This window comes from Schistocerca gregaria, chromosome 2 (assembly GCF_023897955.1).
Source record: "Schistocerca gregaria isolate iqSchGreg1 chromosome 2, iqSchGreg1.2, whole genome shotgun sequence".
Lineage (NCBI taxonomy): Eukaryota > Metazoa > Arthropoda > Insecta > Orthoptera > Acrididae > Schistocerca > Schistocerca gregaria.
The window spans coordinates 757,817,298-757,839,644 of record NC_064921.1 but is presented as its reverse complement, the minus strand read 5'-3'; the positions used below and the strand labels follow the sequence as shown (position 1 = coordinate 757,839,644).

At 42.4% G+C, this 22,347-nt stretch overlaps 1 protein-coding gene across 1 annotated transcript in view; it reads left to right on the top strand.

Moving 5' to 3' along the window:
* Nucleotides 1-22,347, top strand: part of LOC126335962 (plectin) — a 532,862-nt gene that overhangs the window by 389,492 nt on the left and 121,023 nt on the right. The gene's annotated exons all lie outside the window — the stretch shown is intronic.

Genomic DNA, 22,347 nt, shown 5'->3' with positions numbered 1-22,347 from the left:
GCGAAGAAGAATGTCCCGATAATTCGATCGTGCAATAGCGCGCACCAAACATTCACCTTTGGACTGCCTCTTGTGCACTCCATGACCTCGCCAGGGGGTTGTGAACCCCAAATGCGCACATTATGGCGATTCACTGCTCCACTGACAAAAAAGGTTACTTCGTCGGAAAATGCAATTCGTCTGAGATAACCATCATCGTCGTCAATACGTGATAGCATTTCGACCGCAAGGTCATATCGACGTGTACTGTCATTGGGCAACAAGGCCTGAACGATTTGTACTTTGTATGCACAAAACAATAAACGTTTGTGTAAAATCTCATGGATAGAGCTTTTGGGCATCTGTAATTCACGTGAGGCCCTGCTCACCGATTTCTTTGGACTTCGCAGAAAAGACTGCCTTACAGCTTGCATGGGGGCTTAATTAAATAGAATGCAAATAATTTTAATTTTTAGTCGCTGTCTGTCCCATTACGCAGTCTCGTAACCGGTTGGCCCTGAATAATATTAGTACGCAATCTGACTGCAGAGAATAACAGCAAAGAATGAAAGGAAATTTCCGTTAACACAGTTAATTGATTAAGTCCCTAGCAACTATAACAGCTACGAAACAACAAAGCACAAATGTAACTGTTCTGTGTGTGGAAGTATGATTCAATGTACACATCTGGCACGGTTCTTCCATGATAAGACAAGATATTTTAAACACCCTTTTACACTACAGTAATTAAAAAAAAAACAGAAATACTAAAATTGCATACAGAAACCAGAATTACAGTCCAATACAAAAACACGAGCCAGATGGTTTGTTGACTGAACCTGTGACCAAGAGGCATTGTTACATAGGACATTAAAAATAAAAAAAATCTTTACCTTCATATATATTGACAAAAAAATACGCTCTGATCATTACAACATCCCCAATCGAATAACATATGGTGTCTTGCCCAACAGAACAACTAGTACTCTATCGACGTCTCAACAAGCACAGATCACACCTACCTCAGAACTGCAACTGCACTCACCAACTTCTCAGCGGCAACTGCCAGTGGAGGCGGCTGAATAATACTCTTTGGCGCAGTCTCTGGCGCTGTGACTCAGTGTAGCCACCTTTCAAGCTTCCACCCTGTCTGCTGAGGTTCTCGGTCGACCAGACCTCGGAAGGTCAGCAACCGATCCCGTGTTCTTGAACTTCTCATATCAGGCTTTAATACTCTTGACATCAGGTTGATTCCTTCCAAATGTTGCCTGGAAGTGTCTCTGCACTGAGGTTGGTGATCGTGTCTCATGGTACCACAGGACACTCTGTGCCTTCTCCTGATTGGTTAATATGGCTTCTTTGGCGCTGCACGTCATCCACTACTTAAGTACTTGCGAACCTAAAACAGAAAAAAAAACTTTGATAGTTTTAAACAATTCGACACAAGTTTCATATTTGTATCTTACTTCTAGCCTGAGTAATCAGGGAAAGTCTTTTCGGACACCCTGTATGTCGTCATATGGTTCAAATGGCTCTGACCACTATGGGACTTAACATCTGAGGTCATCAGTCCCCTAGAACGTAGAACTACTTAAACCTAACTAACCTAAGGACATCACACACATCCATGCCCGAGGCAGGATTCGAACCTGCGACCATAGCAGTCGCGCGGTTCTGGACTGAGCGCCTAGAACCGCGAGGCCACCGCGGCCGGCGTATGTCGTCACTTTGTGGTATTTTAATGAGCTAGAACCAAGTAGGAGAGAATAAATTTTCGCGAACGTGCGTCTTCTTTTCAGATGTGATGGCGACGTAACTCTAAAGAACTTATTAAACATTATATTGTCCATCCGCAGAAAGTTCATGTGATCATCAGGCGCTGAGAGTAATATTTCTTTAGCAGATTTACATTGGTAAAGCTCTCCCTCATTTTAAATTGTGCTCTGGAGCACCGTCTTGATTTCTTCTTGTGCATCTGTAAACACAGTGCCAAAGTCAGCCTCGGGACTGCTCGTCTGCATTTGAGGTCATTCTCACTTCCGTCAAAATACATACGAACACAAACAACGCTTACTTCAAAGTGATGTTAAACTGTCAAACTCTTTGCAAGTGTACGGGCTTATTTAACAACTCCGCTGCTAGAAAAGCGTGATTTGGCAAACATTTTTGCTCGCTTACCAATAGTTCACTTCTCATCTTGACGCCAGTCTCTCTCTCTCTCTCTCTCTCTCTCTCTCTCTCTCTCTCTCTCTCCCCAAGTACTGTGTCAATAGTGGACCTACGGAAACAGTAATAACTATTGACCCTCATTACTAAACATTTGGTTTCTCTTAATATTGTACCAGTAAGCCAACATTTTGTTTCTAGAATGAAATATTCACACTGCGACGGTTTGTGCACTAACATGTAGCTCCCTGGCGAATTTAAACTATGTGATGGACCGAGACCCAAACTCAGGACCTTTGTCGTGCGCGGGTAAGTGCTCTACCAACTGAGCTCTCCAAGCACAAATCTCATGCCATCTTCACAGATTTACTTCCTCCAGTATCTCACCTCCTACCAACCAAACTTCACAGATGTTCTCCTCCGAAAGGTCACGAGTTCGAGTCTTGGCCCAGCACACAGATTTAATCCGCTGGGAAGCATTACATATTCTTTGAATACTGCTCTGATCTAATAGTTTATATATCTTTTAACGCGTCTCAAATGCCCACGAGCAGTCGTGTTGCAAGTAGGGCAGGTTGTGTGAAAAGGGGAGGGAGCGTGTTGGAGTCGGGGGGGATATTAGAAGGGCGGGGATGGGAGGCGCAAGACAAGATACTGGACATTGGGCACTTTCTGCCTAGCATAATCTGGAATACAGGCTTTTCAATCACTCTAGAAGTCTCATACATTTTTAGAAATGATTGTGTTTCTACTACACCGCATATTTAGTTTTGGCGGGCACGATGGGGTGTGCTGTGGCTTTAGCAATCACTATGGTTTATTTGGTTGTGCTGCTATTCGTGGGATATATCTTCGTTTTGTAGGCGTGGCCGTGGTTTCGGCGCTACGCTGCAGTCAAGGCAGATGGTAACATTTACAGGACATTACCAGAATACAGTCCTCAGCATTTTCTCTGTTGTTCTTCTAGCCCACGCTGAGCTCCAGGAAGGACTCTCCCAACTTCTTAGTACACAGTATCCAGCAACAGTTCTCAGGACACTCTTCTCTTCTCTTATAAGCGCATTGCTGTAGTATACCTCGCCGACATTCTTCTGCAATTCGCACAAGGCCATCCCCCTCCCCCGCCTCCACCTACACCAGGGCCGGCCACAGCGAGCCAAACTGCACGCGTACCGGCTGCGTGGGCTGAGGCTCGACCTGTCCTGGCTTTTGTCGGTCCTTCTCGGATGTACTCGTAATAGCGCGACATTTCATTTAGTTCAGTTTTCGGTCGGCACGACTCTCTTCAGGTCAGCAGATTCGTGGTACAATGAAGTTCACAGGTCCAGCGGCTTTTTGCAGAAATAGAAGAAGGTAGCGATCTGTTGTCACAAAACTTCAAAAATGAAGGATATGACAGAAGAGAGGGATGAAGGCTCTCAACATCTATTATGAAGTCGCCCAGTTGACCGGTATTGCAAATTTGCTACGGAACGACAGTACTACACTATGCGTAAAGAATTTAAATTTTTGTATTGTATTGTATTGTATGTTAACCCGGGGCCTAGAAACGACGGAGAGGCTCCGTTCCCGCCGCAGCCGCAGTGGTCCACAACGCCACGACGACTACCGCAGTCCACTTCACCCCTCCGCCGCAGCACACTGAACCACTCTTACAGGGTTATTGTGCGGTTCGGCCCCTGGGGGACGAGTGTAACCCCTGTGTTTGCGTGGTAGATTAATGGTTGTGTACGCGTTCGTGGAAAAATTGTTTGCACAGCAATCGCCGACATAGTGTAGCTGAGGTGGAGTAAGGGGAACCAGCCCGCATTCGCCAAGGCAGATGGAAAACCGCCTAAAAACCATCAACAATCTGCCCGGCTCACTTGACCTCGATCCAATCCGCCGGGCGGATTCGTGCCGGAGACGAGGCGCGCCTTCCCAATCCGTAAAGCCCTGCGTTAGACCACACGGCTAATCGGGCGGGCTAATTAAATGTTTAATTGGCAATGAATGAGCAAAATATTACAACGATGGATAGGCGCAATTCCTTCTGGTGTACGTCAAGAAGCAATTTTTATTAAGGTTACAGGCTTGGGGCACACGAGGAAATTGTTGGTATGACTAGTGAATCTTCTGAAGTCATATGTGTTATTCCCCTGTCAGTTGCAACAGTTTTTGATGGAACTGAACGAAGAGTATGGAGATTTCGTATTTTACTGTAAAGTAAATTGATTAAGTCAAGGGGCATGCCTGAAACGATTTTTAGATTTCAAACCCGCTATTGGATTTACGGAGAGAAAATAACTACAGAAACGAAAATTAGAACATCCAGATTGCAGACCTAACATTTTTAGTGGAGTTGAATGCACACTGCCCACAGCAAGACACTCCAAGGTGTGGAACAAATTGGTGTTTGTCTGGGATGCCTTTGAAAAAAAAATTTACACTGTAGAAAGGAAAAATTCTGACAAACGCGGCACTCTTTCCTAACTCACTGACATTAAGGAAAAATGCGAGATCTGAATAATTATTGCAGCGTTGAAAGAATTACCTGGACGTTTTAAGAACACTGCCTATCTTACGGAAGTTTTCCAACCGATTTCGAGACTGTCGTCTCAGTTGAAAGCGCTCCTGTGCATGTGCGGGTGAAATTGATTGACATGCAATATAATTCTCTTTTTTAAAGACAATCCTTTTACGTCGAAGTTATCCACGACATCTACAATGTTTTCCTCAGAGTTCCCACGTCTCCAAAAGGAGGTTGCAGAAATGACAAACTTGAATTCAAAACTCTGTGAAACTGTCCTGTCTAACCACTTGCTGACCAGATAAAAATTGGGCCGGACGCTGTGGCCGGGCGGTTCTAGGCGCTTCAGTCCGGAACCACGCGACTGCTACGGTCGCAGGTTCGAATCCTGCCTCGGGCATGAATGTGTGTGATGTCCTTAGGTTAGTTAGGTTTACGTAGTTCTAAGTTCTAGGGGACTGATGACCTCAGATGTCAAGAGTCCCATAGTGCTCAGAGCCATTGGAAATGTAAATGGAAATGAGCGTTTGGCGTCATTGTCCGGGAGGCCACTTACGAGGCAGGTCCGGCCGCCTTGGTGCAGGTCTTGTTACATTCGACGCCACATTGGGCGACCTGCGCGCCGGATGGGTATGAAATGATGATGTAGGCAACACAACACCCAGTCCCTGAGCGGAGAAAATCCCCGACCCAACCGGGAATCGATCCCGGGCTCCTTAGGGACCCAGCCGGGAATCGATCCCGGGCCCCTTAGGACGGCAGTCCATCATGCTGACAATTCAGCTATTGGGGTGGACGCTCAGAGCCATTTGAACCATTTGATAAAAATCATGTTATGTCTTCAGCGCGCCATAAATAATTAAATAATACTGAAGATTTGTTTTGTTTATGTTGTTGAGAAATGTAACTACATTGCCATTTAAATGGCCCCTCGTCAAGCTCAGACAGTACGCCGTGGTTCTAGGAGTAGTGGCACGGTTCACGAGCCGAGCTCTGAGCCGCCCTGCCCTACACTTTCACACAACTTAAACGCAGCAACAGTTTACCTTTCATCTGTGTAGAAATAAGGCGCACAGTAGCTGAGAGTGGATTTACTTTGCAGTTGACACGACTGCTCCTTAACGTGGCAGACTGGGGAGACGATGACCGCTTTCCTTCAGTTAACGGTTGGCTCTACTGGCTATCTGCAGCGAAGTTGTTGGAGATTTTCTACATTCATCTAGTCAAATGCTGGACCTGGGATACAGATTACATAAACACAAAAGACATGCAGCTTTCAAAACATGATTGTTTGCTTCCTTTCACTCAATGTTAGAATAATGGAAGACATGAAAGTAATGCTGTACATCGATTAACTTGATGGGTTGTGAAGTTTTGTAAGCAAATAAACTATTCTAAACGTCATCAAAAATAGAATAACCGAGTTTTTAATTTATTTCCTGTTTTTCTGTTTTGGGAACTATATTCAGTGTCATCTTTTGGTGGTTGTTCTTACTAACATCCTACAGAATTCACTCAGCTTTCTAACTTGCTGGTTATTTAGTTGGATACTTGTTAAGTTCAATAACAGGAAGGTAAATTGCCAGAACAGTAACTAAAAACGTTTTGGTACGCCTAGTCGCAGTAATGATATAAAAACATACACTTTATACTCTGAAACACCAAATTTTTAAGTATAAAAATTATCCAGCTTCAAAAAATATTACAATTATCCAGCTTCAAAAAATATTGAGAGGATACATAGCAATCCTTGGAATAGGTCCTGTCAAATTTAGTTCTTGGAGCGTATTACGCGTTCCCACTCATGGAGTCAGTTAAGTTAAAAATGTAGATTCTTTCCCCCTCTTAAATAAATTTTGGCGGAGGCCCGTGACCACTGTTAAATAATTTACCATTTTCACTGAGTTACTTTGATCTTAGAAAAATGAAACTTTATGTGCTATATTAGATGAATTTTAATGAACAGTGTAGTCAAGTTGCATCCACTACTCACTTTCATATTGACTTCTTGGTCTTGTCAGTTTGTCCCTGGCACAGGTTTTTATTTCACTGCAGCATGACTGTTTTTGTTCTGTTAATTTTATGCCTACTATACATGTAACAAATTCCACGTTTTCTTTTGCGTCCTTGGTATAAGATTCTTCAAAACTATACCTGATAAAAGGGATGTGAAGGTGTTCGAAGTAAGACTCGTTGTTTCAAATGTTCATAACACCAAAAACAAGTCTTAAAAAAGCTGTCTCCTATCATTAGTATCAAGATCATTGCGTTCGAAAATTACAGTAGAATTACATGCAACAAACTAAAAGAATGCCTTGAAGAGAAAATAAGTACACAAGAATAAAACACGCTATTCAGTTTACAGTCCTCAATAGTGGCTAACTTTTTGTCAGCAAGAAATGCACACATACTATGACTATTGACATTTGTTACGATAAATGAATTCGTGTATGTATTTGTGCCCAGCCATTAATGCTGTCTATGTTATAGTGAAAAAAAAATTCATACCCAAGGTAGGTTCAAAATTTCAATCATTCATAGAAGGAGACGAATTTTTCGTCGTCGTCGACACCAAGTGAGGTGGTAGAGTGCATCTAATGCTCAGGCCAATGATAACAATGAATTAGGTGGTTTTTGGCGTAAAATTCTAATACACCGACAAAAGGGAACATGTTATAACATGTTGAATTTTTGTAAAATAATTATTTGATAATCTTTCAATGTTAATATGTGCAGCTATGAACAGAATTTCAGACAGGTAGCTATCACCATGTATTAAACAATATTTCAATTATTTTAGCTGCCGGTTGTTGTCTTCTTTCTGAAGACTGGTTTAATGCAGCTGTCTACGCTAGTCTATCCTGTGCAACGCTTTACATCTATGAGTAACTATTGCAACCTTCTGTTTCGAAAAGCTTACTATACACATAGGTAGGTCTCCCTCTACAATTTTAACCCCCTCCCCCTACACACAGCCCGCATCTCGTGGTCGTGCGGTAGCGTTCTCGCTTCCAACGCCCGGGTTCCGGTTTCGATTCCCAGCGGGGTCAGGGATTTTCTCTGCCTCGTGATGGTTGGGTGTTGTGTGATGTCCTTAGGTTAGTTAGGTTTAAGTAGTTCTAAGTTCTAGGGGACTGATGACCATAGATGTTAAGTCCCATAGTGCTCAGAGCCATTTGATTTGAACCCTACACACACACACACACACACACACACACACACACACACACACACACACACACACATACACACTTCCCTCCATTACCAAAAAGCAAATTCCAGGATGCCTCAGGATGTCTCCTATAAATGATACCTTCTTTCAGTTAAGTTGCAACATAAATTTCTTGTTTTACCAGTTCCATCCAGTACCCCCTCATTAGTTACTCGATCTACCCATCTAACATTCAGCATTCTTTTATAGCACCACATTTCAAAATATTCTTTTCTCTTCTTGTCTAAACTGCATATTGAACATGTTTCACTTCCGTAAAAGGTTAAACCAAAAACAAATATCTTATGAAAAGACTTCCTGATACTGAAATTTATATTAGATGTTAACAAATTCCGCTTTTGCGAAATGCTTTTCGCACTTTTCCGGTATGCCTTTTATATTCTGTCTACTTCTGCAATCATCAGTTATTTTGCCGCCCAAATATGAAAACTTATCTACAACATTTACTGTCTTAATATTAAAGAGTTACTTCCTGATATTCTGCAAAATTATATGTATTTGGTCGTGAACCGGCTTTCGGCCTCTTAGGCTATCAGTTGACAGAATAGTATTTAGTCACGCAGAAATAGTCACATTAGCTAAAAAAAGGAACAAAGTTTTTATGTAAGCGGTGTTTGCTCTTTCGGACATATCAGAAAGAACAGACACCACATACATATAATTAAGGCGAAGACGGTCAATGATCTCTCCAGTGCAGATGCGCTCCGGGCTCGAGGTCTCACGGGAATCGGCGGAATGCTGGGAGTAGCGGGCAAATGGCACTACGTTAGTTATTTGTGGATAAGTTGAGAATTTGGGTCTGAAGGGAGGCTTATTAGGGTAGTTGTTGGCTTGTTTGTGGGAAGAGACCAGACAGCGAGGTCACCGGTCTCATCGGATTAGGGAAGGAAGTCGGCCGTGCCCTTTCAAAGGAACCATCCCGGCATTTGCCTGGAGTGTCTAGTAAGCAGGAAACACGGGTTCGAATCCTGATCTAGCACAAAGTTTCAACTTGCCCCATTGACATAAATCAGTGCACACAGGCAGCTCACGTCTTCAACTTCTTTGTATCTCTGTAAGTAGGCTGTTTACGATTTTTTATTGGTAACGCCGCCGCCACGTAGCGCTCTGTATGAAAATCACTGGCTGTGCTGTGCGCTGTCTGTGTTTAGTTTGCATTGTTGTCTGCCATTGTAGTGTTGAGCTGCGGCAGCTGGATGTTAACAGCGCGTAGCGTTGCGCAGTTGGAGGTGCGCCGCCAGCAGTGGTGGACGTGGGGAGAGAGATGGCGGAGTTTTGAAATTTGTAAGAATTGGTGTCATGAACTGCTATATATATTATGACTAGTGAGGTAAATACATTGTTTGTTCTCTATTAAAATCTTTCATTTGCTAACTGTGCCTATCATTAGTTAGTGACTTCCGTAGTTTGAAACTTTTAGTTAGCTGGCAGTAGTGGCGCTCGCTGTATTGCAGTAGCTTGAGTAACGAAGATTTTTGGTGAGGTAAGTGATTTGTGAAAGGTATAGGTTAATGTTAGTCAGGGCCATTCGTCGTAGGGATTTTTGAAAGTCAGATTGCGTTGCACTAAAAAACTATTGTGTGTCAGTTTAAGCACATTCGTGTATAATTGTTCAAAGAGGACGTTTCACATAGACCAGTCTTATATAATTCTTCTAAGGGGACATTTCATATGTCGACCCTTAGCCAAGGATACCTCACTGGAATCTTCTGATTTTTTTCTTGTAGTTTGTGTAGTTAGTGTAGCCTTTGTTTATTGCTAGCGCGTAATCATAGAGAAAATCTCCTTTGCAGTTGTAGTCTTTCATTGTTGTACAGTAAAATAGTTGTGGCATGCATGTAGTTTTGCACGAAGTATTTCGCAGCTGTGCTTGCAATTAACTAGATATTATTTTCAGTGTTACGTTAATGTGTTCTCTTATTTTTTTCTTCAAATTGTGTTTTTCTGTGTTGTCGTGTGAAAAATTGTGACAATAATGGCGTGTGAAAAACGTAACACTGGGCTCCAAAGTAAACTGAGAAATGACAGTGAAGACGAAAGCAGTGTGTTAGCAACACCATGTAATGAATTCACTAACGTTCAAAGTAGTAATTTGGTAATAGCGCATAGGGAAATGGAGCGGGCTGCAAATAATGGTGTAAGCAGTGAAACAATTAGTGAACAGAGAAGCATTATCGATCGGTCGGTCGGCAACAGCTCGCGTCAGGAATCCGAAATGACAGGACTCAATCTTGCAAATACTGTACATTCAGGTTTTGCGTCCTCACCGTTTTCTCAAATAACTCAAGACACATTTTCTGCTTTTCAAAATGCGAATATTGCCGGTTCAAATGCACTACCGAAAAGCACTGAGGAACATGTTTCAGACACCAGTGCACTGTTATTACAGTTAATGCAACAAATGGGACAAAGGCTACAAAAGTTAGACACAACGCTTGAACAAAATCAGAAACAAATGGGACAAAATCTTCAAAAGTTAGACACCTTGGAACAAAATCTGAGACAAACACAGCAAAAGCTTCAAAAGTTAGACACAATGGAACAAAATCTTCGAAAGTTAGACACCACACTTGAACAAACACGTGAAGATTTAACTACTGAGTTACATAACATTGAATCGAAATGCCAAAAAATCTGTAATGACGTAAAAACACAAATTTGTGAGCATTTTCAACCTATTTTTTCGCGGCATGAAAATGCATTACAGAATCATGAAGCAGCCATAAAAGAACTGCAAACTATTGTTCGTGAAAATCACGACACCTTGCAAGCTAAAATGGACTCAGTTGCATCCACCGATTCGGTTACGCAACTTGCAAGAACTCAGGAAAACTTAAAGGTCACAGTAGATTCGATTTCAACACAAATGGACACTCTGAAACTTGGTTCAGAAAAACACACTGAGGAAATGTGTTCACTATCGGAGAAAGTAGCCGAACTTTCAGATCAGTTCACTAACTTATCTAGAAAGGTAGATGATCTGAATGATACAGAAGAGTGCGAACAAATTAGGAAATTCAAACAAAATCAGAATCAAATTAATACACAACACCAAAGAGAAACCCGGGAAGTGCAAGATCAGCTGACACAGGTAATACAAGAATTACGTATTTCAGAGGACAGTCGCGCTCCAACACGGGAAGAGGGACTTATAAATACAGAAAAGCCACAAAATAATAACACAGGGCATTTCGGAAATTGTGAAAGAAATTGGCAAGGTGCACCGAATTTTGAGATGGAACTGCCGACACGACGTAACATTGAACGATATGCTACCCGCCGACACGATGATTTTGACTATAAGCTGTTCATTACTGCACGTAAATTCAAAACATTTAAGAATTCTGGCAACGACATTCATCCACAAGCGTGGCTCCATCAATTCTCTCATTGTTTTCCTCCCAACTGGTCATTAGAGCACAGATTAGAATTTATGTGTGGCTACTTGGAGAATGAACCAGCTGTAAGAATGCGATCGGTCATTCACGATTGTCATAGTGAAGGAGAATTTTATCATGCTTTCCTCTCAGCATATTGGTCTCAAGCTACACAAGACCGAGTAAAACATAGCATAATGATGATGAGACACTTTGAACAATCTGAATTTTCCAGTCTTGTCAAATATTTTGAAGACATGTTGCATAAGAACCAATATCTTTCAAACCCATATAGCCCTTCAGAACTCATCCGCATTTGCATAATGAAATTGCCTGAACATTTAAGGAATATTATTTTGGCAGGCCGTTGCAAAGACGACATTGAAGCTTTTCAGGGACTCTTACAAGAATTAGAAATTGACACAGACAGTCGCGGGATGCGAAAACAGGAAAACAATCACTACAGTTCACATCCGTCACAATTCCGTGACGACAGAAACAATAACTGGACACGACAAGTCAATTCTTACAACGCAAATCGTGACCAAAACAGACACCACCCGTATGACAACCGTTGGCAGAGTAGTAATTATTACAAGGAAAGATCACCTCTCTGCGGTAATGAATATCACAGAAACACTCAGAGAAACAGACAATACGGGAACCAAAATTATTATTATCTAGGGAGACAGAATAATTTCAGACGCAACAGTTCAGCGCGCAGTTACGATTCCGGGAGAAATTCCCCACCACATGACCGACAAACAAGAAACTATGTAAACTACCGACAAAACGACAGAGCTGAATTCCATCAGAACTGGCGAGCTTCTAACAGGTCAGGGCCTTCTCGTCAAGGTGAATTTGTGGAAGTTAGGTCTCCTAATCCCAATAACGGCGCGCGCCAACAAAGAGACAGACAATGACCCGCGCCGCAGGCAGCCGCGTGCGCCGGCTGGCTCAGAGAAAAATAACATAGGCGCTAACCTTGAGAAAAATTCCAGTATTCTTTACCGACGTATACCGCATGATAATTGCATTCAATTTCAAACTCTGAGTACTATAAAGGGTAAAAGGTTTACACCACATTTCACATGTAAAACCGTTTATTGAAAGATAATCTGCTTTTTAACTTTGTCTTTGCCATAAAGCTGTTCACTTCACGTTACTAATATACTTTGTCAGACTTAGAATCTGTTAACATGCAACAATGTTTGAAGTTTACTATCCAGTCTAGAACCTAGAGAACATTTGTAAACAGAAATTAAGAATGCACTGTTATAGTGAACAGACGACACAGTGTTATTGTGTGTGTACATTCTTGCTTGTTAGGTGCACGATTACGTAACGACTATAAGGCTTACATACTTAGAACTTATACTGCTAGTGGGATTTTAATGCAACATTTTGGTTTACTTGAAAATACATTCTTTATTTGAAGCACATTCTGTGAGATTAAAGATGACTTAGCATTTGGTTTCTTTGATAGCTACACGATTATATCACGACGCTACTAATGTGTGACACAATTTACATTGTGCTTTTGCGGTGTATCTGTTTTATATCTGCACAGTTTTTCTGAATTATTCTGAAAGGAAAACATGTTTTAGTAGTAACTTTTGTGGTATAGCTACAGTCAGACAGCCTTTTCTGTAGCACAACAATACGTTACAGTACAGTACTTACTTCACCACAGCAATAAGCGAAGTAACTACGATATCTATACGGAAAACATTTCACTTTCGTTTATGATGAGGTAAGTACATTGACTTTAGCAGAACTTTGCTTACAGAGGACGATAACTACGACAGTTCCACAGAATTATCTTACAGCAAAACGCACATTTAGCATTACAGGGCAAGAATTTGAGTGATTAATTTGGTACTTAAACCATTTATTTATCAAGATTGTTGAATTAAAAAGAAAGTTTTTCGTGATACATTTCATTCCATTGCTGAAATCTGTAACACCTGAGGATATAATTACATTAATCCTCAGGGGGGTACACGCTTACTTTGTGTACCATGTGTTTGGCAAGCACAAGGAGCCCTAGCTAATATGGTATTTGCTTATACAACTTTACACATCGGTACCATATTTCTTTAACACATAAATTACACAGCTATCTGGTTATTTAACTGAGAGAGACAAACATCAGTGACAGAGTGACAGATGTTTACGTAATTACACCGTTGGATAACTTCACACTTACAAAGTTGTATTTTGTCTGTATTTTGTGAACTGTTCATATTTTTTTTGAACCATTGTGATACTATGATAGCTTTGAATGATGTGTTTGGTATGGGGTCATGATTTTTAAAGTACGTTTGAGGTAGATGACACTTTTGAAATGAGCAGAGAATTTTTTTTTTAGGTTTTGAAATTATTGCAGAAAGCTATGACGTTTTTGAGAATTTGACTGGGGTGTTATGATGTTACGACGACGATGTGAATTATGCTGTTGCGGTATGTTTATGATCAATAAGCTGATGCTATAAGAGTTATTTGATTATGCTACGTATCTGTTATGATGACATATTGAAGAAGTGTCGACGAATATACATATGTGTAATAAGGTAAGGAATAATGAGTAGTGGTTAGGGACTCTGGTTTGTGAAAAAGGATGTTGGAAACCAAGAATTGTACTTTAAGAGTTATGAAATGTGTGTATATGCGTGAATGTATCACTATGGTGGCGAAAATTTTTTGGACACTATTATATTTATAGGATTTTATTTTCTACACATTTGTAATGCAAACTCTCAACCTGTGAAAATATTTTTATATGAGACTGCCACTGTAGCGGAAACTGGTGTCGTAAATATTTCGGTAAGACAATTAAGTGACCACCTGCACGTAATGCGTCGTGGGCACCCAGCTGCGCGACAACCACCTGACAAAAGAGAGCCATTAGTGTGTGCCTTTCAGAGGCACAGGTTAAAAAAAAAAAAAGGCCATTATCCTCGCTATTGACATTCCTTTGTAGAAAGCACCGCAAATACGACACGCTCATTACTGAGAAAGATACTTACATCTGACACCTGATTATAACAAACGTCTTTCTATGAGAGTTGAGAGAATTCTACTACCTTATGAAATGTCACATGACTATTGAATGATATTTTTATGCTTTGTCCATAGTTGCTTATTTCATTTGATATCTGTTTTCCAGCTGTGTTGCAGCATTGGTTTTATAAAATAAAATTAAATGCATTTGCTAATGTGAACACCTTCTGTCAACAGATCTATTAAATAATTATTTCATGATCCACATTCTTCAAAAAAGGAGCTCTTGGAATGGAAAGAGCAATAAGAAGCGACTAATAACAGTAACTGTATATATAATTATCTTTTCAAGTACTTGGTAATTTGTTGTAGCATTAGTTTTTGTGGTGCACCACTTTAATTGCATAGACATTAAGATGTGAATAGACATTGTCCTTATCTGCATTGTTGTCTTTAGTGTAACATTTTTTTCTGCTTGAGCTTTGTCATGTTTAGGTATAAGTTATAGCATTTGCTGCGGCTGTTTGCCATTCATAGTGCTACTGAATGTCACTTTGTATTACTTGGTTAAGCCAATTTTATTACTGATTTATTTTTCTTGTTTGCTGCGCATTGCCTTATATTAGTTGTAATATTGCTGCCTTTTTTTGCCAATTTCCATTTTTTTATCATTGCTGTTTGTGTAAATTGTTTTGTGCTGCTGCATTGCCTCGTCCCTTAGTTAAGCATCTGAGCTCAGTAGATTGAAGTTAGCTTAAGAGGGGGTAGCCTATATAAGAGAATGAGTTGCGATGGATTTGAAGAAATGCACTGAGAGGTTATATGAGAAAAGTACAGAAAGCAGGTATAGATAGGACTTTTTGGAAATAATGAAGAACGAAGGGAGATCTCCGAGAAGTGAAGAAAGTTTTGTTTGCAAAATACTACAGTAAAACAAACCCTGTCCTTTCATTTGTGTTATCCCACTATGTGTTTGTGTACCCTTGTGTATTTATTTTCTTGCTGTCTCTGTGTACTGTTTCATAGAATTTTTTCTCTTCTGATACTAAGCTACATTCACTATGATTAGGAATACTGTTATCCTCAAATATAGTTTGCATTAACAACATGTTATTTACTTCGTAAAGATGTTTACACATTATTTATTCTGTTTTGTTCTAATGCTCATGTGTGCAGTTGATTATTCAAAAGTTATTCTGATCTTTTATGTATGTACTTATGTCATAATTTTTGTAACAATGATGTATTTGTTATTTCGATTCTTTTGTAAAGCCTGTATTACTGCAAATGTTATCTGCACTATTATGTTCTTTAATGATATACTTTGTACCTTTGTTATTGTATTCTTATGTTATAAAATTGTAATTGACACCAGTTCATCAAATTAAGTAACTTATAAATTACATTTCACTACACACATTTCTGTTGGTCATAGTATATGGACAATATGTGAGAAGTAGGGATTGATAGTGTTTCCACGTGCGTTAATAATTCAGTAAGGGACTGGATAACAGCATTGCTGGTTCTAAGGACATTTCAAAAACAATTTTTCTGAGTGCACAAGTGGTGGTTATGGACTTGCTATATTATCTGCAAGACTCTTCTATGGTGATTGTGCGCCTGCACAGTCAAGCAGATGGCTGCTGGCCATCTCTACAAGGACTACAGTGGGTCTACACCTATGATGATCCACCAATACCATTATTTCTACAAGGACTGCAATGGGTCTGCACCTCTGGTGGCCCACCAATACCGTAATCTCTACCAGGACTACAGTGGGTCTGCTCTGTGATGACCTACCTACCAATAGTCTTCAACGTTGACTGACTCTGCTGTGGGTTTGCTCTGTTGTGGCTCATTACCTGTCAGCATGTCAAGAGTCAGCACTGTCTTTCTGTTGGAAGGACAATACTACTTCTTCAAGACTGCATGGAAATCCTCTACTTCCATGTGCATTTTCTTTTACTACTCAGACTTTGAGAAAAACGCTGCAATTTTACTTTGATGAATGATCAGGACTGTCTTTATGGACTGTGAGAAAATTTTAACTTTTGACCAACATTGTATCGATAAGTGTGTGCATTTCATTTCTTTGTCATAGTAATTATGAAAAATTTTATCAAATCATTATTGGCCACTGCCCAAAACAACTTGTAAAAATTTTTTGTGGGGAGCATGGGGGCTATGTAAGTAGGCTGTTTAGGATTTTTTATTGGTAACGCCGCCGCCACGTAGTGCTCTGTATGAAAATCACTGGCTGTGCTGTGCGCAGTCTGTGTTTAGTTTGCATTGTTGTCTGCCATTGTAGTGTTGAGCTGCGGCAGCTGGATGCTAACAGCGCGTAGCGTTTCACAGTTGGAGGTGAGCCGCCAGCAGTGGTGGACGTGGGGAGAGAGATGGCATAATTTTGAAATTTGTAAGAATTGGTGTCATGAACTGCTATATACACTCCTGGAAATTGAAATAAGAACACCGTGAATTCATTGTCCCAGGAAGGGGAAACTTTATTGACACATTCCTGGGGTCAGATACATCACATGATCACACTGACAGAACCACAGGCACATAGACACAGGCAACAGAGCATGCACAATGTCGGCACTAGTACAGTGTATATCCACCTTTCGCAGCAATGCAGGCTGCTATTCTCCCATGGAGACGATCGTAGAGATGCTGGATGTAGTCCTGTGGAACAGCTTGCCATGCCATTTCCACCTGGCGCCTCAGTTGGACCAGCGTTCGTGCTGGACGTGGAGACCGCGTGAGATGACGCTTCATCCAGTCCCAAACATGCTCAATGGGGGACAGATCCAGAGATCTTGCTGGCCAGGGTAGTTGAGTTACACCTTCTAGAGCACGTTGGGTGGCACTGGATACATGCGGACGTGCATTGTCCTGTTGGAACAGCAAGTTCCCTTGCCGGTCTAGGAATGGTAGAACGATGGGTTCGATGACGGTTTGGATGTACCGTGCACTATTCAGTGTCCCCTCGACGATCACCAGAGGTGTACAGCCAGTGTAGGAGATCGCTCCCCACACCATGATGCCGGGTGTTGGCCCTGTGTGCCTCGGTCGTATGCAGTCCTGATTGTGGCGCTCACCTGCACGGTGCCAAACACGCATACGACCATCATTGGCACCAAGGCAGAAGCGACTCTCATCGCTGAAGACGACACGTCTCCATTCGTCCCTCCATTCACGCCTGTCGCGACATCACTGGAGGCGGGCTGCGCGATGTTGGGGCGTGAGCGGAAGACGGCCTAACGGTGTGCGGGACCGTAGCCCAGCTTCATGGAGACGGTTGCGAATGGTCCTCGCCGATACCCCAAGAGCAACAGTGTCCCTAATTTGCTGGGAAATGGCGGTGCGGTCCCTTACGGCACTGCGTAGGATCCTACGGTCTTGGCGTGCATCCGTGCGTCGCTGTGGTCCGGTCCCAGGTCGACGGGCACGTGCACCTTCCGCCGACCACTGGCGACAACATCGATGTACTGTGGAGACCTCACGCCCCACGTGTTGAGCAATTCGGCGGTACGTCCACCCGGCCTCCCGCATGCCAACTATACGCCCTCGCTCAAAGTCCGTCAACTGCACATACGGTTCACGTCCACGCTGTCGCGGCATGCTACCACTGTTAAAGACTCCGATGGAGCTCCCTATGCCACGGCAAACTGGCTGACACTGACGGCGGCGGTGCACAAATGCTGCGCAGCCAGCGCCATTCGACGGCCAACACCGCGGTTCGTGGTGTGTCCGCTGTGCCGTGCGTGTGATCATTGCTTGTACAGCCCTCTCGCAGTGTCCGGAGCAAGTATGGTGGACCTGACACACCGGTGTCAATGTGTTCTTTTTTCCATTTCCAGGAGTGTATATTATGACTAGTGAGGTAAATACATTGTTTGTTCTCTATTAAAATCTTTAATTTGCTAACTGTGCCTATCATTAGTTAGTGACATCCGTAGTTTGAAACTTTTAGTTAGCTGGCAGTAGTGGCGCTCGCTGTATTGCGGTAGCTTGAGTAACGAAGATTTTTGGTGAGGTAAGTGATTTGTGAAAGGTATAGGTTAATGTTAGTCAGGGCCATTCATCGTAGGGATTTTTGAAAGTCAGATTGCGTTGCGCTAAAAAACTATTGTGTGTCAGTTTAAGCACATTCGTGTATAATTGTTCAAAGAGGACGTTTCACATAGACCAGTCTTGTATAATTCTTCTAAGGGGACGTTTCATCTCATAGTTTTTATGTCAAGATAGTCATGTGACAAAGGTTGCGCTTCATTTATTACTGCTGACGATTTGGCCCTCTCAGCCCACTATAAAACATCTGAAAGCATCGAAAAACAACTTTCGTCTGTTCTTGACGGCCCGAGAGCATATTACAAACTCAGCAGCCTGAAACCAAATGCTAGCAAAACGACAGTCAGCGCTTTCCACCTCCGCCAATAAACATGCCAACTATAAGTTAAAAGTCTTATGTCTATCTCCACTCAATCACGGCTCTACCCCCAAATACTTATAGCGCATTATATATAGAAGTCTGACATATAGGCAGCAATGTGACAGCGTTAAAATGAAAATCGCAGTACGAAACAATAGCTTAAAGAACCTCAAAGGCACAAGTTCGGAAGGAAGCCCATATTTGCTTCGGATATCGGTTCTACTATTGTCTTACTTGGAAGGAGAATATGCTTCTCCTGTGTGGTGCCAATCTTGCCACTCAAAACAGGTTGACATCGCTGTTCACCAAAATTGCCGCAGGGTGACATAATGCTTGGCGCTAGCATCAATCGAGACGATCCAAGCTCTGGTCGGAGTAGCACCACACAAATTCATATGGATAGTAACAGCGAAATCCGAAAGGATCAAGTGAACGCTTATGATAGACACGCACTTCATGGGAATGAACCTGTTGTTCAACGTCTTTGCAGCAGGAAATGCTTTACCTCAAATATCCCCCCCCCCCTCCCCCCAGTGAAGTCAAAGGCGGAAGAGAGGCTTCAACGCTTGCAGGACAGAGCTAAATTTGATATTACCAAAAGAAGATCCCCCAGGAAGCAGCCTATCACGGCCAACGTGGATATCAGTTAATCATCTTCTACATCAAGATTCCGCAAGCCACGTTATGGAGTGTGGGAGAGGGTACTTCTGGTACCACTAACGGATCCATGCTGTCTGTTCCCCTCGCGAAAGGCACGCGGGAAGAATGCTTGTCGGTAAGCCTCTGTATTAGCTCCAATTTCTCGAATATTCTGGTCGTGGTCATTCCGCGAGATGTATGTGGGAGAAGGTAATATATTGTCCACCTCTTCTCAGAAAGTGCTGTCTCGGAATTTCAATACTATGCCTCTCCGTGATGCAGAACGCCTGTCTCGTAGCGCCTGCCGCTGGAGTTTGTTGAGCATGTCCGTGACGCTCTCGCGCCGTCTAAACGACTCGTGACGAAACGCGACGCTCTTCGTTGGTTCTTCTCACTTTCCTCTACCAGCCCTACCTGGTAAGAGCCCCATATTTATTAACAATACTCAAGAATCGATCGACAAGCGTCTTATTACCTTAAGATTCTTTCTATAAATCTGTCTTGCATCTGCTCTTCCTACTACATGTTTCATGTGGCCATTCACTGGATATTTACTCCTAGACATTTTTCGGTAAATACTGGTTCCAACAGTTTCTCACCAATAGTGCAGCTGTACAATAGTGGATTTCTTTTCCTATGTACGTAATATGTCACGTTTATTGACGTTCAGAGTCAACTGCCAGTCCCTGCACCATTCACCAATCCTCTTTAGATCCTTCAGCAAACTGTTGCTGACATCTGATGTTCCTACTTCCTTATAGACAGCCGTATAATCTGCGAACTGTCTTCAAGAGCTTCCACCACCCTCTCCTAGATCACTGTAAGCAGTAGGAAACGCGGTATCGACCTGAGTGCCGCGTTCTACAGCACTGTGGGTCTTATGGAGGAACAGAGCGAGCTAAATTTCGCTGGATCTCTGTTGCGAAAGCCATGTTGATTTCTATAGAGGAGATTTTAGTTCTCGGAAGACGTCATAATTACTGAGCATAAAACCTGTTTCTTAATTCCACAACAAATTGACGTCAACGAAATAGGATTACACACTGAGAAGACAAAAGTCATGATATACCGATATACACACATACAAATGGCGGTTGTATCGCGCACACGATGGGGCAGTGCACGGACAAACTGTCATTTATATTCAGGTGGTTCATGTGGAACGGTCTCCGACATGATTATGGCCGCACGACGGGAATTAATAGACTTTGAACGCGGAATGGTAGTCAGAACTAGACGTATTGGACGTTCCATTTCGGGAATCGTTAGGGAATTCAGTATCACGAGACCCACAATGTCAAGTGTGTGCCGAGAATACCACATTTCAGGGATTACTTCTCACCACAGGCAACGCAGTGTCCGACGGTCACCATTTAACGACTGGGGGCAGCGCCGTTTGCATAAATTTGTCAGTACTAACAGACAAGGAACATTGCGTGAAATAACCGCATAATACAATGTGGGACATGCGATGAATGTATCCGTTAGGCCAATTCGGAAAAATTTGGCGTTAATGGTCTGCAGCAGACGACCGACGTGAGTGCCTTTGCTAACAACACGATATCGCCTGTAGCATCTTTTCTTGGTTCGTGACGGTCGGTTTAACCGTACACGAATGGAAAACTGTGGCCTGGTCAGATCAGTCCCGATTTCAGTGGTAAGAGCTGATGGTAGGGTTCGAGTGTGGCGTAGAGCCCACGAAACCATGGACCTAAGTTGTCAACAAGGCATCGTGCAAACTGATGGTGGCTCCATAATAGTGTGGGCTGTGTTTTCATGGAATGGATTGGGTCCTCTGGATGTTCAGCTACTTCAGGATAATTTGCAACCATTCATGTACGTCATATTCCCAAACAACGATGGAGTTTATGAATGACAATGCACCATCTCACAATTGTTCGCGATTGGTTTGAAGAACATTTTGGACAATTCGAGCAAATGATTTGGGCGTCCAGATGGCCCGACATGAAAACCGTCCAAAATTTATGGGACATAATAGAGAGGTCAGTTCGTGCACAAAATGCTGCAAATTGTTCAAATGGCTCTGAGCGCTATGGGACTTAACATCTGAGGTCATAAGTCCCCCAAACTTAGAACTACTTAAACCTAACTAACCTAAGGACATCACACACATCTGTGCCCGAGACAGGATTCTAACCTGCGACCGTAGCGGTCGCGCGGTTCCAGACTGAAGCGCCTAGAACCGCTCGCCCACAGCGGCCGGCCAAATGCTGCACCGGCAAAACTTCCGCAGTTATGGATGGCTATAGAGGAAGCATGGCTCAATATTTTTGCAGGAGATCAACGACTTCTCGTGTCCATGCCACGTCGAGTTAGTGAACTACGCCGGATAAAAGGAAGTCCGACACGAAACTTAGAGGTATCCCGTAACTTTCCTCACTTCAGTGTAATTACCTGCACCTGATCTACGACCCTTATCGAAAAATGGAATTTTCTGTGCCTTTTTACTGTCGCTAGGGGCCCTTCGTTGCTCCTCCGAGATACGATAAAATGTTGTTAGAAGGGGAGTAATTTGGCAGAATCTTTGTAGAATCTTATGGGTATATCATTTGGTCCTGATGCCTTTCCTCTACTAAGCGGTGGTAGTTGTTTTTCTTCGTGTGAGAACTAGCCAAAGTAAAACAGCCATGTTAATATGGGGATTGTGTGATAGCCAAGGTGTACGTACGGTGCTGAGACATATCTTTCACTGCCCTGTTCGCACCACCTTATTGTGACGCGAGAGCATCTGACATCAACAAGCCCAACAGCAGTGTACCTTGATAAGGCGCTACTCTTCATTTAAATGGTTGTCGTTGACACACTAAATGGTTCAAATGGCGCTGAGCACTATGGGACTTAACTACTGTGGTCATCAGTCCCCTAGAACTTAGAACTACTTAAACCTAACTAACCTAAGGACAGCACACAACACCCAGTCATCACGAGGCAGAGAAAATCCCTGACCCCGCCGGGAATCGAACCCGGGACGACACACTAAGAAAAA